The sequence below is a fragment of the Lepisosteus oculatus genome, chromosome 25 (assembly GCF_040954835.1).
Source record: "Lepisosteus oculatus isolate fLepOcu1 chromosome 25, fLepOcu1.hap2, whole genome shotgun sequence".
NCBI classification, from domain to species: Eukaryota; Metazoa; Chordata; class Actinopteri; order Semionotiformes; family Lepisosteidae; genus Lepisosteus; species Lepisosteus oculatus.
Genome location: NC_090720.1, coordinates 990,292 through 1,006,323, shown reverse-complemented (window position 1 = coordinate 1,006,323; position 16,032 = coordinate 990,292). Strand labels below are relative to the sequence as shown.

Genomic DNA, 16,032 nt, shown 5'->3' with positions numbered 1-16,032 from the left:
TGTAGTCACTGTTATGAAAATGACTCATTGCTAAAGCTCTGGGTGTCTCTCTAGAAAATGAAAACTCTCTGATCGATATGGATAATTTCTCGGTTTCTAAATGTTACATTCAGTTTCTGAAAGAAAAACTTTCTGTTAAGCAATCAGTTCCTTTGGGTATTTGTAATCAAGCAGGCTGTTTACAGAATTTAATCAAGATTATTTTTAATCAAGTCCTCTCTGTTTGCAGACTGTGGTACCAATGACAATTGGTCTACTTCATACTAAAATGGTTTCAGTAGAAAGACTAATAATATACATGACAAGATCCCCCCAAAATATATTAAAACTAAAGTCCATGTTGAAGAGAGGTTATTTGTAAAATCTGATCAAATTTCTACTTAAAGTGTCAGGGCTGTCTGGAGGCCAAGATATGACTGATCTGCACTTGAGTTTGGGTGCGTTCGTTAACAGCAGTGCTTCTCACGGAAGGAAGTTCAGACAGGTTACACATTTCTCTACAACAAAACCAGTAACAGTGTGGTGGGCTGCCTTTTCCTCACTTAAAACCTTTTCAGTTATCCCCCTACATTATTAAGCTTATGTTCTTCCTTTCTGGGTTTTGACTTTTTTTGTCATTAAGTTTCTTAATGACAGTATGACATTATGTTTTGAAAAAAAAGTGATGAGATTGCAAGTGCCTAACAAAAGCTCTGGACGACTTAATAATGCTTATCAGATTTCCTGTGAACTCCATGAAATCGTGGTGACCTCACCTGCTCTCAGGCACCACGGCTCTGCGCTGGAGAGAGACTTTTCACTCACTCCCTGCGCAAGTTATGGGGCTGAGTTGTGGGTCCCCAGACCAGCAGAGGCTCGAGTGAACCCCTCCTTTCTCCTGTTGCGTCTTCTTTGTCCCTGCCAGGTATGTAACGTTTCAACAACCCCTCCACCAGTCACCACAAGCAGTGTGTATCATGTATCACATTTCTCTCAGTAAAGCGACATGCTTCTTGGGCTTCGCCGATCTGTATCAGTTTCTGCCGAGCAACTCTCTCTTTCAGACAAACACACCTGCTTTTCTGTCACTGCTGGGACTTCCCACTGACTCACATTCTGTTCACTAGTCTCCAATCAGAGAAATTAAACTCTACACAGGGTTAAAGCATTTCTCAAACAAAGGCACTTTACAATTTAAAAGAACGTGCCCTTTAGTTTATAAAAAAAAAACTTTCTGTTGTGGAGACGTCCCAAAATCACTCATTAGGGACATCTTCTCAAATGTTTCTTGCTTCAAATTAAATAGTGCATATACAGCTGAGAGGACATGTAAATAGGAATCTGCAGTGATATTATAAAAATACAAAATATTTCTGAAGAACAATATATAAAAAATAATATTTCTTCAGGTTTCATATTCATGCGAACTGGGAAAACCTTAATTTCAAAACAGAGTTTCAGGACTTGAAACCCACTGTTTTCCCTGACACTAACAGGAAGACAAAATAGGATGAACACGGTCTTTACAGCATCAGCCAGAGGGCAAAGGTGGACACTGCTATTTCTTTCAAGAAATCGCTGGATAAGAACCTCCAATCAATTAACTAATAGCAACCAGACGAGCTAGATGAGCCGAATAGCCTCTTCTTGTTTATAATCTCTTAGGTGTCTTGGAACAGAGGAGGAATTACGCGCAGGGAGAATCAAAGACACTCAATTGCAGATACATTATAACGCTACACTCCCCCCCCCCAAAAAAAAAACAACAAAAGACAAGGAACCGCGGCGGTTTTGCAGTTCTGTAGGTGGGCACCTCCTTTCTCTGTCTCCAACCTGCTGCTCTGAAAAGACCGGCTCTCAGCCCGGAGTAGAAAAGAGAGGGTGGGCAAAGAATGTTGCCTCACAGGCCCTAACACAAGCCAAGGGCAAGAGAGCCTCCGGGCTCCTCTGACAAGATGCCATTAAGAAGCTGCCCTCAGAAAGCGGAGAGTGTGTTTAAGGAGTTGGTTAAATCCATCATTAGCATCAGAATGGCAATATATTCGCCAGTATGTCAACATTAGTTAATGTCAGAATCTGGGGGTTGAAAGTAGGCCAAAAAACAGGGCTCTGGCTTATAAATAAGCCATTCATTGCCTTAACGGAGGTCTGTCAATGCAGGCCGCGGCGGTGTGTGTGGCCCAAAGGGAGCTCTGAAAGGCCGCTCGGCTCGGCAGCGAGAGGCGACTGCGCAACGGCGGCGATCGGACGGCCCATCGGCTTCGCCGTCAGGTGCTCCGCCAGGCTCCAGGACGAGGAACAGGCACAGCGCCGCCCGCAGCTCCGAGGCCAAGCAAGGGGAAACCGCACAGAGGGCCGTTCTGTGACTTGTGGGGAAGGAGGGACATGGAGGTGACTCGTGTCACGCAACCGGGTTGATTTATAAAAACACTGGCTCCTCGGATGCCCTACGGTTCGGGCATCTTCTTCAACACAAGTGAATTTCCAGCCATGTAGCAAAAAGACAGAAAGACACTGGAACGGGCAACCCTAAATCCTTAAAAAGGTCATTTACATCCTCACTGCAATGAGACATCAGTGAGGGTCACATCCCCTGATCATGCTAAGTGAATCTTGAATTTCTTTAATTACCCACAGTTGTTCGCCCTCCCCCTCCTCCTCATATCCCTAACTAGCCAGCACAGCCAGGCCCAGGCCAGGCTGATGAAGTGTTAACACACTCCCTCTGGGCCAGCCTCTGACATGCTGCTCTTTGTTCCACACATTACCTTCCACTGACCTGGAAACTGTTAACATGATCATGTGACCACAGGTCAGGGCTGCACGGGCCCGACCCTCCCCTTGTGCGGTGACAGAGTCACCCGGGGGGGGCACCTGTTAATGCTGAGTGAACAGGGCAAAATTAAACCTGGTGACCCATCTCCGGTCTGAGAAGATTTACTCTTAACTGCGGCCGATCCGGATGTCGTCAAAGATAAAACCTTTGTGTCGGCAGTAGTATGACTTAAAAAACATTTTCCCTTAAAAGAGAAAAGGCAAAAATGTGGCAAATGATTCACTTCTAAAACCTCAGCAAGAGTGAAACGCTGACATCCCAGGAATGTATGATTGTTGGCCCCAAAGCCATCACTGGTTTCATGTAAGTTAATGAGTTAAATGATAAACAAGCTTCTGAAAGGTCAGCAGGTACTCGTGAACCTGGCTACTTCCTCCTATAAAACGCTCAGTACGCTGTATTGTAGTCACTCCACATTCTTACAGTGAAATACACACCAGTGGAAAATACATGGATGTACATTAAAGACTGAGAACCGGAGACACGTCTTTACCCAAGGGGTTGTGGGAGTGTGGAACAAGCTGCCCAGCCATGCTGTTGAAGCCAATACCCCGATTTCTTTCAATAAGCAGCTGGATAAGGTCTTGGGGTCAATCAGCTACTAACAAGCAAATGGGCTAGATGGACCGAAAGAGTTACAATAATAATAATTACTTACACTTATATAGCGCTTTTCTGGACACTTGGGGGCAATTGAACCCAATAGCTCCACACTACTATTGCCCTACCTCACCCTGCCTGGTTGCCTTCCTGATTTTAGGTATTTTAGGAACAGGCTGTGGAGCCTTTTTCGTGTGTATCTACTTTCTTCAGGTGCGTCTGTGTATTTTATAAAGCCTCAGCACAGATCTTACAGTGATGCAGTGATTTACGCCCTCTGGTGGCAGCAGGGGGTATGGACAGGCTCCCAGACAAGCGGCCCATGAAGGAGGGGCAGTCAGGGCTTGTTCCCCTCACCGGGGCCATATGGTTCCGCACCAGTCCCAGGACGTCGGAGCGAAGGGAGCACATGTTTGGCATCTGGAGAAGGAGGAAGCAGCTCTGTGCATTGTGAGGCGGGGAGCAGAGCTGGACGGGGCCCAGCAGGAGAGCGCACGCTGATCTAAAGACGAGCCAACTGCAGCACATTTCTACAAGCTCCCCTCTTTTTATCGTGCCTCCCGATGGCAGATTGATACCCCGGCTGGAATGCTCCTTCCGAGCCGGCTATTGTCCCCTCTCCCGACTTCATGAACAGCAGAACAGGGAGAGGGGACCCCCCTTTAATCCCCCAAATCAAATCGAACCATGGTTCCCGTTTCTGAATCATTTAGGCTAAATCAAAGCGCCCTGGAAAAGACACGATGGCGGCTCCCTTTGAGGAAACGGACAGACATTTTCAACTTTATTGCCCAAAATGCACTGGAGTCCACTGCTGTTGACACGCAGCCTGAATGGGGTCTTTGATTTAATTGTGCTATTGTCATTTAATACATTTAACTCACAACCGTGGGAGTTTCTTTTTTATTTTTTTTCTTGTTTTTTTTCACCCCCCAACATCAAAGTCATCTCGGAAAAAAAAACGTGTCTGAATAAGACCTTTGTAAGCTACGAGGATCCAGACGTTTAAAAAAAAACACCGTGTGCCGCTTACACCCGAGTTGAATTACGACACGTTCAAGAAGGACACAGCGAAGTCACAGTTCACCAAGAAAATGTCATTCCGCGCTGCCTATAGTGCGCACTCTCACGTGTGTGCACTCACGGAGGATGTCAGACACCACGACCTAATGTGCGAAAGCTGTTTTCACTTACGAGAACACAATCAGCACACATAAAGGACGTGTTTCAGTAGCTAAGGAAAAGACTATTAGGTTAATTCCATTGTAGCATAATGACACATATGGCGCTACAGCAAAACAAATTGAAAGACAACAGCGTGTCAAAATGCTTAGTTGCCATTTGACGAAGGAGGGAGAGGAAACTCGAGCAACAAAAACGAAATCTAGCCTTCACTTCTAGTAAATAAAAACATCAAATATCATTACCGAAAGGACCAGTTTTTCTAAGCGCTCCGCTGGGCACCTGAACCAGCTCTGTGGCTTCACGGATATCGGGCGACACCTAGCGGCGACACCGCCTCACAGCGGCTCGGGGCGGCGAGCGGCACTCGTGTGAAAGTCAAGCTCCTCCCCAACTCAAATGACCCGAACTGTCATTTGAGACAGAAATGTTATCGCTTCACACACTTCCCACTCACCCGCGTTTGGTAGGCTCCCAAAATACCCCTTCGCACCAACCGGGAAAAATATGAATCCCCGTCTCTGGGGGATTTTGACGCCCGCGACACGACCGCCACCTATCTGGGGGGTTTGTACAAGTAATTTAGCTGGTTTTAGGTTCTCCGTGAAAAACTCATTTATTGTAAACTACTATAGAGCACCTCCGACTACATGTTGTCTGCATTGTAAGTCGTAATTATAAACGACGATGACTCACCGGTTGGGAGGGACGGTTAAACTCAAGTTAGTAAACGATTCGTTTCCGTCACTCTTCTGAGCCACAACCGACCCCCGTTGGACGTGACACGTCGATGGCTCTGGTTAGAGGTGTTTTTATGTCCGCGTTATTAAATAAAAGCAACGTTGTTGTTGTTGTTGTTGTTGTTGTTGTTTTCACGTTTTCGGTTTAACCGACGATGAAGTCTTCAACCGACGCGTCGTGACGTTGCCAGTTCAGCCTCGCTTTCAAAGAGCGCGCAGACACAGGGCATGGCGCGCGGCCGTCCCGTGGCGCGTGCGGGGGGCACGCGGGTAGAGCGGTGTTGACCAAACCCGTTCAGTGTATCTGGGTATTTGAATGGCGTTGGTGATGAGCCGCCTACACCTCCTCTACATTTATGCTGAAGACAAGCTGTTGTCGCTCCAGGAATTGCATATATAGTGTCAGCTGAAAAGTACCAGCTGCCATATCACCCTGCAGCAAAACTGGCTGCTCGTTGAAGCTCAGCAGGTGTGATATTATTATTATTATTATTATTATTATGATTATTATTATTATTATTATTATGATTATTATTTTATTTGTAATAGTAATACTACTACTACTACTACTAATAGTAGTAGGAAAAACTAAGGTTGCTGCTGGAAGAGGTGTTAGTGGGGCCAGCAGGGGGCGCTCACCCTGTGGTCCATGTGGGTCCTAATGCCCCAGTATGGTGACGGGGACACTATACTGTAAACAGGCACCGTCCTTCGGATGAGATGTAAAACTGAGGTCCTGACTCTCTGTGGTCATTAAAAATCCCAAGGCGTCTCTCGAAAAGAGTAGGGGTGTAACCCCGGCGTCCTGGCCAAATTTCCCATTGGCCCTTACCAGTCATGGCCTCCTAATAATACCTGTCTATGAATTGGCTTCATTACTCTGCTCTCCTCCCCACTGAGAGCTGATGTGTGGTGAGCGTTCTGGCGCACTATGGCTGCCGTCACATCATCCAGGTGGGGCTGCACACTGGGGGTGGTGGAGGGGATCCCCATTACCAGTAAAGCGCTTTGAGTGGAGTGTCCAGAAAAGCTCAATATATATGTGTAAGAAATTATTATTATTATTATTATTATTATTATTATTATTATAACTGCTAAGAGTGCTTCGCTGCTGATCTAGTCGGTATGTGGGCTGCAGTATGAGGGTTTAGCCACAAGGTGTCATGATAACTCCTCTTTGTAAACTATCAAGAGACTCGTTCGTTACATGGGTTGAGAGAATAGAAACAGTAATACTTCATTGCATTTCTACACCACTCTTCCAACAGGTGGAGACCCACTCTAGTGCCACTGAAGGGCTGCTCCCCACCTGTGTGACCCACAGGAGCTGCAGTACACAGCACATCAGAGGAAGTACGTGACCAATGACTAAACGATAATTAGATAATTAGATAGATACTTTATTGATCCCGTGAGGGAAATTGCAGAAATTAGATTGCAGAATTAGAAGTTTTTGCAGTATTGCCAGCAAGATGAATGAATGAATTAGAGAACAGAAATCCTCTTAAACTTTATTCAGTCAGGGAACAGCTGTCTGACTTAAGGAATTTTGATAACACACTTAACTCACCCTTTAATATTTCCTTCTGAATCCATCCATCCATTTTCTAACTGCTGCTTCCAGTTCAGAGTCATGGGGGAGCCCGGGCCTGTCTGGGCTTGCAGTGGGCACAGTGGTGCACAGCGTGGGGCAATAGGCAAGCAATGGTGCAGGACGCCAGGGCAGACAGTCACAAACACACGCACACACTCGCACCAGGGCCAGCTTTCCCAGAAGCCAGTTGACCTGCCAGTACGCCTTTGGACTGTGGGAGGAAACCCACACGAGCCCGGGGAGAACATACAGACCCCAGGCTCCAGCGCTGTGCAATGCAATGCTAAACACTGCACCACCCTCTATTGAATACAATGCAACGTGAAGGTTTGTCCGTGACACTGAGAGTACAAGGTGTACAATGTCTGTCTATCCCCCAGGTTGTTCTGTGAGACTGTGGTGGGCGCTGACATTGGTAGCAGGATCGCCTGTCGAGGGAGTGTTGAGGTCTAATGATCCATGGGATGGATCCGTGTGTTTCACCACCTGTCCACAAGGGTGGAGATCCGGGACTTGTTCTGGCCAGCTGGGAGATGGATGCCTGTCTCGGGACTATCCTCCAGCCAGTCAGACGTGGTGCCACAGAAAGAGCTCTGTGTGCGTGTGTGCGTGTGTGCGTGTGTGTGTGTGTGCGCGTGGGGTGTCCGAATGTCCTGGCCTTCCAGTGTACCTGCTGGTGCATTAGGGATTCCTCCCACCTCGAATGAACAGGTCAGAGATTCTCACCTGCTGGTTCTCACCTGCTCCACCGAGCTCTCAGGTGCTAGATCTCGTTAGCCTGGTCAGCATGGCATCCCCTGGCCAGATTTAGAACGAGCTCTCCTGGGTCTCCAGGGTTTGTTTAAGGGCAGCCTGGGGAGGGGGTGAGATTAATACTGGAACAAGTAAATCGATTGGTTCCCCACCTTAAAATGGACAGATTCCCAACATATTTTTTCTAAACAAGAAAATGACAGTGTTCTTTGACATGTGTGTGCCTCCCTATCTCCAGAAGATCGGAGCAGAAGATTGTCTCTTAATCCCCTGATCTTCTAAAGAAAATGATTATCTTCCTGAGGTGGGACTGACGGCGGAGCTGTGGCTCCGATCTGCGCCTGTGGCTGGAGGGTTGCCAGTTCGTATCCCCGCGGCCAGCAGAGGAATCCTACTGGGCCCCTGAGCAAGGCCCTTAACCCCAACTGCTCCAGGGGTGCTGTATAAGTGGCTGACCCTGCGCTCTGACCCCCAGCTTCTCTGTCTGTGTGTCTCATGGAGAGCAAGCTGGGGTCTGCGAAAAGACAAATTCCCAATACAAGAAATTCTATTTGGCCAATAGAGTGATTTTAACTGGATTGTTGTCTGGTTCACATTTTCATTGTATTTTTGATCAACTGCCAACAACAGCCGAAAACGTGCACAGCAACTAACCAGCAGGGGGAGACATACCCGTGAGGAAGACGCATTTACACAACAGCACTGTACACGTCCCCAGCGTTTCTGGCTCACAAACAATTTGGAGCTGCAGTGCGGGTAGCTAATAGCTGCCAAACATCGTGAATGAATTATGCTGCAAATTATTCATGACTCTGTTTCTGTGCTCACTTATGGCTTCATTCTGCATCCACTCCCCCCTGGTGCTGATATGCAGGAATGAGGGACGTTTCCAGAGAAACAGGTGCTACTGTCGAGCTCATGCTGTGGGCTGGACAGTAGCTGGATGACTCTGCGTTCATTTCAGTGCGGCGGAGACGTGGTGTCGGGCAGCGGTCGTTATTTGTGCCCAGCAGGTGGATCTGATGAAGCCGATCCACGGCTCCTGTGGATTTAGGGTTCAGGTTAGGGGTTCTAACATGCAATGGTTAGGGGTGTCGGTCATGCCCCGCAGGCCTGCAGGTGGCGGGGTTTAGCCAGCAAAGGCCCGGTGTAGCTCATGGGGAATGGACCTCCTGTGGCTCCACCTTCGCTGATTCCCAACAAGGACAAACGCAGCCCCCGAGCTCCGGGGATCTCCCTTACTTCATTCAGTCCTTCTTGGTATTCCTGCTGGATAAGCAGGCCCTGGATGGGACTGGAGTCCTATTATGGTTTGATGGCCTTGCTAGATACTTTGCATGTTTTATTTTAGGCTAACAAGCTCTGCCTTGGCTCTGACTGGAAGGGGAGGGTGATTATTCGCCTTTATCGCGCAGCATGGCGTTATCTGTTGTTGATAAAACAGGACAGCTTTCCCCTGCGTGACGGCATGTCTGCTGTGATCAGCGCAGGGCCTCCGAGCAGAGCCCAGCTCCCCCTGTCACTCACACCCCCCCCGGCATGCAGCGGCCTGATTGACTCCTGGCTAAGACGAGGCGGATCGTTAACAAGCTGATTACTGCTTTGCACAAGTCAGGGGCTGGACAGGGTCAGACCGTTTGCATGGGAAGAAGCTCTGCTTTGGACAGTGGCTCTGCTTAGAAGGAAATGGGCGGCAGGAATCCGTTGTAGAATGTTTTCAGCTGGTTTAATTCCTCATTGAACCACACGAGTAGAGCAAGAACACGCTCTCATTTACAATGACTGCCTGGAAAGTTGATTGTTCTGTTCTTATTTAGTTTGCCTGTCTGAACAGCAGGGCTCTTGGAGTGCTCTGAGTGCTCTGGGCTACAGCAGCAGGGCTTTGACCCAAGACCTTCGGGTCCAGAATCCAGGGTTGATCTTTCTTCCAAGCTGTGGTCCAGCTTTTGCTGGAATATCTTCACTCTGCCCACAAAGGGAAAAGTCACATGGTGTCTTTTTTGGTTTTTTATTGAGTCCGGGGCGACGGCTGAGAGCTTAAATTAAAAAAAGGAAACCAAACTGGCGTGGATAAATGCGCCAGCCGACTGAATCAGTACAGCAGGGGACGCCTGAGGGTGCGAATGGGGCTGTGCAAGAGCCGAACCCAGTCTGCTCATCTGCACAGCACACCCCCAGTGGAACAGCTGTTCTTGCAACCAACCTCCAGGGGGCGCCACAGTCGGTGGGCACTGACCCAAGATGCATGCAGACTAAAAGAAAGGTTTTGCAGTAGTGGAATGAAGCAGGGTTTGGGAGTCTCTACCTGCACTATATGCATTGTGTAATCGTACCTTTACCCTTCAGCTACCTTTACTGTGGTAACTCTACAGAGCACCTTTGTAGTTTGTCCGTGACGTTACCATGGTTACACCTTGCCTTTCCTCAGACACCGTTCCTGACTGCGGGCCTCATGCTTTGACACAGGCTCACCAGGACTGTGCCATGCCCTGCCTCTAGCACGTCGAGCTGAGCGACCCATTCCAAAGGGCCCTAGTGTTTAAATAAGAGCTACTTTCGTCACCCGCAATGAAAATGAGTTTGCGGGTGACGCCGACTGGACAACAAAACACTGCTGAAAAGAAAACATTAACTAAGGAAGTCAGCCCTCAAGGCCTCCTTTTCCCAAACTACTCTGCCTTCATGAACCCGGACAGGAAATGCCAACACAGCTGTTGCACTGAGCAGGACTAGGCCGCGGCCCTCCCTGTCAGACTGGCAGCGCGAACTGACACAGAGGAGAGAGATGCAGCTCTGTCTTTTTGGGTAAAAGTTTTTTTTCTGCTGTGACCGGCCCACGGACTGAACTCTGCCGCTCGGCTCTGGCATTTGTGTTTTGCAGGTTCTGACAAGCGTGTCTAAATCTTTTATAAGGTGGTGAGCAAAGACATTCACGTTCATGAACGCACTTTCTTTCATCACTCTCACACACACACACACAGCCCTTTCATTTCCATTTGAGCCCAGCGTTTCTGTCTCTCCATCTCTCCAGAAAGAAACTGCACACGTGCGATAAAAACTGCACACGTCTCTGGAAGCTCTGGCTCTGGCAGCAGACAGTTTGTCGAGAAAACCAAACAGACACAGTGTGGGAGACTCTCCTTCTGTTTTTTTGCAATTTGATTAAGGGAGAAAGATCTGCTATAAACACACAATGAATCTTCATTCGCTGTTGTGTTTGTTTTATACTGTACATGTGTGCAGTGGCCTTACTGTTGTTTCAGTAATTCCGTAATAACTTTGCAATGCCAAAGAATGTTTGTTAGAAAACTAGGTTTCTAAGCGTTGTATCACATTCTTCATGTTTATGTCTTATGAACACAACTGAGAAAATGTGTCGGTAAGAGGGGCAGAGCATGGGTCATGGTTTGGAGACTCACAGACTCAGTCTGTGTGGCGCGATTCATATTTGTCATAAATTGGACCAAAAACATTTCCGGCAACATGCTCCGACACCTGTTTCCAGATGTTAAGGGGTGTTTCTGCTTCCTAGATCTGCTGCTGTCATCTTTCCTGATGCAAGACTGTGCTTGCAGCTGCGGACCTACAGAAGGTTGCCCTGGCCTCATGGGGGGTGAGGTGACACCTCACTCGCACACAGGAAATAAGGCCTGCTGTCCTGCTGGGCTCAGCGCTGTTTGCAGCTTTGGATTGCAAGACGAAAGGATTTATCAACACGGGAACACGACTCGGGAGCTCTTCTTTTCAAACAGCGGCAGTAAGTGCCGTGGAGTCTTGGTTCTGCTCTGTCACAGCTCAAGTAAGGCGGAGCAGGAGTGATGCTTTCTCTGTCTCTCTGTTCTTGGGGTTCCGGGGCCATATACTGTACAACTTTCAGCCTGGGGTTGAGTAAGCAGAATCTGGGTTCTGCTCTGATCAAAACCAGAGGCTGACCCCATAAAAAAGGAACGAGACAAGGAATTAGGAACTAGGGGTAGGATTCTGTAGTGAACTCTCCAGCGGAGGCAAACTTAAATCACACCAGATGGGGAAGTAACAGCTTTTCACCTTTTCTAGATGATTGACCTGTCTTTCAAAAGAAATCCCCAGGGTCTGAAAATTGCTGGAAGAAACCTTCCTTGATGCTTCTCAGAACACAGACTTTCTTGTCTCCTGGCATGCAGGGAGTTTGAATCCAAGCTAGCTTTTCTCACCAGGTTTTTTATTGATCATCAGAATACCACAGCCAGCTGGGAAGTATTGATCCAAACCTAAATTATGGCCCAGGAGTTTCTTGGTAACTGAAGGCAGACTGTATTATTGCATTCAAAATATATTTAATAAAAAAAATGCACAGAGCTTTGGAATTAAAAATGAGCAAATAAAGGAAATTAGCAGATGCAGGCCTATCCCATCTCATTGAGTGACCACTAATCACATTCATTGTTCCCAGTGCGAGGGGAAAGCCCACTTCCACAAGCTGAAAGGCCTTCAATTTTCATCTCAAAAAGGCAATCAGCTAATACGGTCATTTCAGCCAGGGCTAATTTATGACAGTAAGAGACACTTGAATTACTCCCCAAATCCATTTTCTAATTGATTCAGCATCCTGGCTGCCAAAGGTCTGAGGAAATAAGTGTCTTTATAAAATATCGCAGCCCCCGAATCCAACCCTCTCCACTCTGGTCCTCTGAGTTCTGCTCCCAGGAGAGATGCTGGACCTTTCCCCTGTTACTGGCAGCTTCGGCTTCTCTTATACGGCTCCTAATTAGCCAAAAAGTTAACTGTTCATCAATAAAAGGGTGCAGCCCATAGCACCGTTTCAGACAAACGCTTATTGAGTTTGCTTTTATTCAACTGTTGTTGTATTTTTTTACCCACGGGGGCAGAGTAAAAAGTTTGTGCAGCACTTTCGCAATGCTTGTCGGTCCTTGCTAAACAGAGACCAACGTTTTGCTCCCATTAAAGATAAAATATGATCAAAGTCACAATAAATGATTCTGGTAAAAGACTTAGTATCTGACACCATCCCCGTTTTAGTTCAGTTTATATATCGTATGCACAGGTGCAATGAAATGATTATTTCTGGATTCTGTGTTTGATATCAAGTGACTTTATATGTAACGTGTATGAGAGAATATATTGAAATATCTGGTTTATGTATAACACATTGTAAAAGCACTGTAAAGTTTACATTCGAACCAGAGGCGTCAGTTCTCTTCATCGGAGGAGGGAAGCACTGGCACAGGTCTGCGCTAGATCTGTTCTTAAGCACAGTTAGGACGGAGTCTTCTGCCCCCTCCTCTGCTGCCTGAGCCCCCAAACCCACATGCCCCACAGCGCCGCTGCCCCGGCCTCCCTGCGAGGATGAGCAGGCCCTGAGGAATGTGTCACGGGCTGTGGGCTCGGCCCCGGGGGGCAGGAAGAGATAGAATCTGTCTGCTTTTCTTCTGGTCACCTGCTTATCACGGGAGGCGATAACGCTCCGTCTGGGGCTGGGAAGCGAAGGCTGTGGAACCCGTGTATTTACACAGAGCGCGCAGCTGCTGCGCATGTGGAGAAAGAGAAGGGAGGAGGGAGATACTGTCGGGGTGACTCTTCACAGCCAGAGGTCTAGAGAGACCTGTACACCCTGCAGGACAGCGTGGGGCTCGACTGGTCTAAACAATCCTGAAAACAAACTACCCGCCTCTGACAAAGCCCCCTCAGTGAGTCCATCAGCAATAGCAGCTGGAGGTTAATGCCCAGAGCCTGGGGCAGAATTAGGCTTCTGCTGCTCTTGACCTCCCATCCCAACACATCCAAAGTCGGGCTTATTTAGCCCTGATGGACTCACAGCAGGGTTACCAATGGGATAGGCCTCCGGATTCGCGCCCCTGCTGTCTGTCTGAGAGGTCGGCAGCGGGCCCTCGGCCTCTCGGAGGAAACCATGGAAAACCCGTGGGAGAGCTGAGGGAAACTCCCCAGAGGGCCGGGCCATGCGGACGTGCGGACAGTGGTGTCTGCTGTTAGAGAACTCAAATGCCAATGTGAGCAGAGGGAAATATTCGTCTCCAATCAGGATAAAGTTTCCTCTATTGACTTCCTCTGTGCTGTATGACCTCCAGACAGGTGTCTTGTCTTGGAGACAATGGTCCATGCACAATTGAATTCTGCTTCTGTGCAGACATACACGCAGTATATTATGATGTTGCCATCATGGGAATTTTTTGAATGCATTGACAGCCGAACAAAGCCAGTGGGAAGATAGCTGTCACGTACAATAGAGGCTGCTGGTTCCATCTCTGATTGCCAGTGTTTCTCCTTCCTCTGCTGGCGGATTCAGTGTGCTCCCTGCTCGCGGGCTGCGCCCAGAGGGGTGCCCATGTGTGGAGACGACGATGACGTCCCTCTCCGCAGCCCGGCCGCTGGCTTCCAGAGCGAACACGAGGAAAGGCCTTTTAAAAGACAAACAGGGAAGAGGTTGCGGACCGGCCTCAGGCCCTGGGGGTCGGAGATGGAGCTGTTCTCCTTGGAGACTCGTGGAAAGCTCAGATAAGGTTACGGCCCTCGTGCTGTGATTTCTTTGGACTAAAAATAAAAGTATTTAGGGCCCTTTTTCTGGTGCGATGTGTCTCTGTGAAGACAAAGGTTTTGTCCTCCACTTCATACGCAGTGGAACTGCAGCCCAGGTGAAGTGGCGACTGCACAATACAATAGCTGTGACAGGACTGGTCCAGGGAGACATCCGGAACAATAACACATCCCTGGAGTCGCTGCTCCTCCCGGTCCTGTTAATCTGCCCAGTTGGAAAACCACTTTTAGGTCAGGTAACGCTGGCAGCGCAGCGGAGGCGCCTCATAACAATCCCCGAAATATAGCTCGACAGGCTCTGTTGTTTGTTTCAGACACGTTTAATTCTGTGCCTGCAAGGGATGTCTTCCGTTCCCGGATATTTCACTTTGGGAATGCCTGCTTGCCGACTGCTTGCCAGCGACCTCATAGCTGAGGTTATGAATCAAGTTCAGAAAATGTAAAGTGGAAAAAAATGCACAGCAGTTCCCTGAAAGAGCGCTCAGCTTGTTACAGCCTGTTTCTGTGCAGAAGAATATGTTCACATACTTGGCTGCAGAAGGGAGGGTACTGGGGCTGCGCCTCACATGAGCCTCCACCGCCTTTCTTCAGCCCCTCACAGGGAAGGAGGTCACTGGGCCCCTCCCTCTGTCCCAGGCTCCTCTGCTTTCATTCTCCGCTCGTCGTCTCCCTTTTAACTGTGCGTCAGCTCCACCTGGGTGCCGGGCAATGGCCGTGGTCGCTGTGCTGCTGACCTGAGGGCTCCAGAGAAGTGGGAAGGGCAGGAGTGGGTGGACAGAGCTCCTGTCCTAGCGGATGGGCTGAGGGAGGGATAATTAGCGGATCGAACGGTGTGATTCGCCTGTCGTCTGAGAACTGGCCCGCGGATCTGGGCTCGGCATTGCCTCAGCGCTGCCGCCTGCCCACTGCAGGGAGGCAGCATCCACCTCTCGCCTGCTGGTCACTGTACAGGGGCAGTGACACAATCTGCACACAGCCGCTCCTCCCCGGAGAGACACTCTCTCCCCTCAGAGATCCCCCGGGACACACTGCGCTCGGGAGACCCACACCTCCCCAGAGATCCCCCGGGACACACAGCGCTCGGGAGACCCACACCTCCCCAGAGATCCCCCGGGACACACAGCGCTCCGGAGACCCACACCTCCCCAGAGATCCCCCGGGACACACAGCGCTCCGGAGACCCACACCTCCCCAGAGATCCCCCCGGGACACACAGCGCTCCGGAGACCCACACCTCCCCAGAGATCCCCCCGGGACACACAGCGCTCCGGAGACCCACACCTCCCCAGAGATCCCCCCGGGACACACAGCGCTCCGGAGACCCACACCTCCCCAGAGATCCCCCCGGGACACACAGCGCTCCGGAGACCCACACCTCCCCAGAGATCCCCCGGGACACACAGCGCTCCGGAGACCCACACCTCCCCAGAGATCCCCCGGGACACACAGCGCTCCGGAGACCCACACCTCCCCAGAGATCCGCCCCGGGACACACAGCGCTCCGGAGACCCACACCTCCCCAGAGATCCCCCCGGGACACACAGCGCTCCGGAGACCCACACCTCCCCAGAGATCCGCCCCGGGACACACAGCGCTCCGGAGACCCACACCTCCCCAGAGATCCCCCCGGGACACACAGCGCTCCGGAGACCCACACCTCCCCAGAGATCCCCCCGGGACACACAGCGCTCGGGAGACCCACACCTCCCCAGAGATCCGCCCGGGACACACAGCGCTCAGGAGACCTGGCCTTCATAGCAGAAGGGGGGTGACCCCAGGGGTCCCTGTAGCACACT

General features: G+C 49.7%; 1 long non-coding RNA gene across 1 annotated transcript in view; it reads right to left on the bottom strand.

Annotated features, from left to right (window-relative positions):
- The window catches only part of LOC107075573 (uncharacterized), a 31,141-nt gene extending 25,612 nt beyond the window's left edge, over positions 1-5,529 (bottom strand). Inside the window, exon 1 of the long non-coding RNA XR_011183673.1 lies at positions 5,294-5,529. This is a non-coding gene — a long non-coding RNA (uncharacterized lncRNA). The remainder of the gene's footprint in view (positions 1-5,293) is intronic.
- Between the last annotated feature and the right edge of the window lie 10,503 nt (positions 5,530-16,032).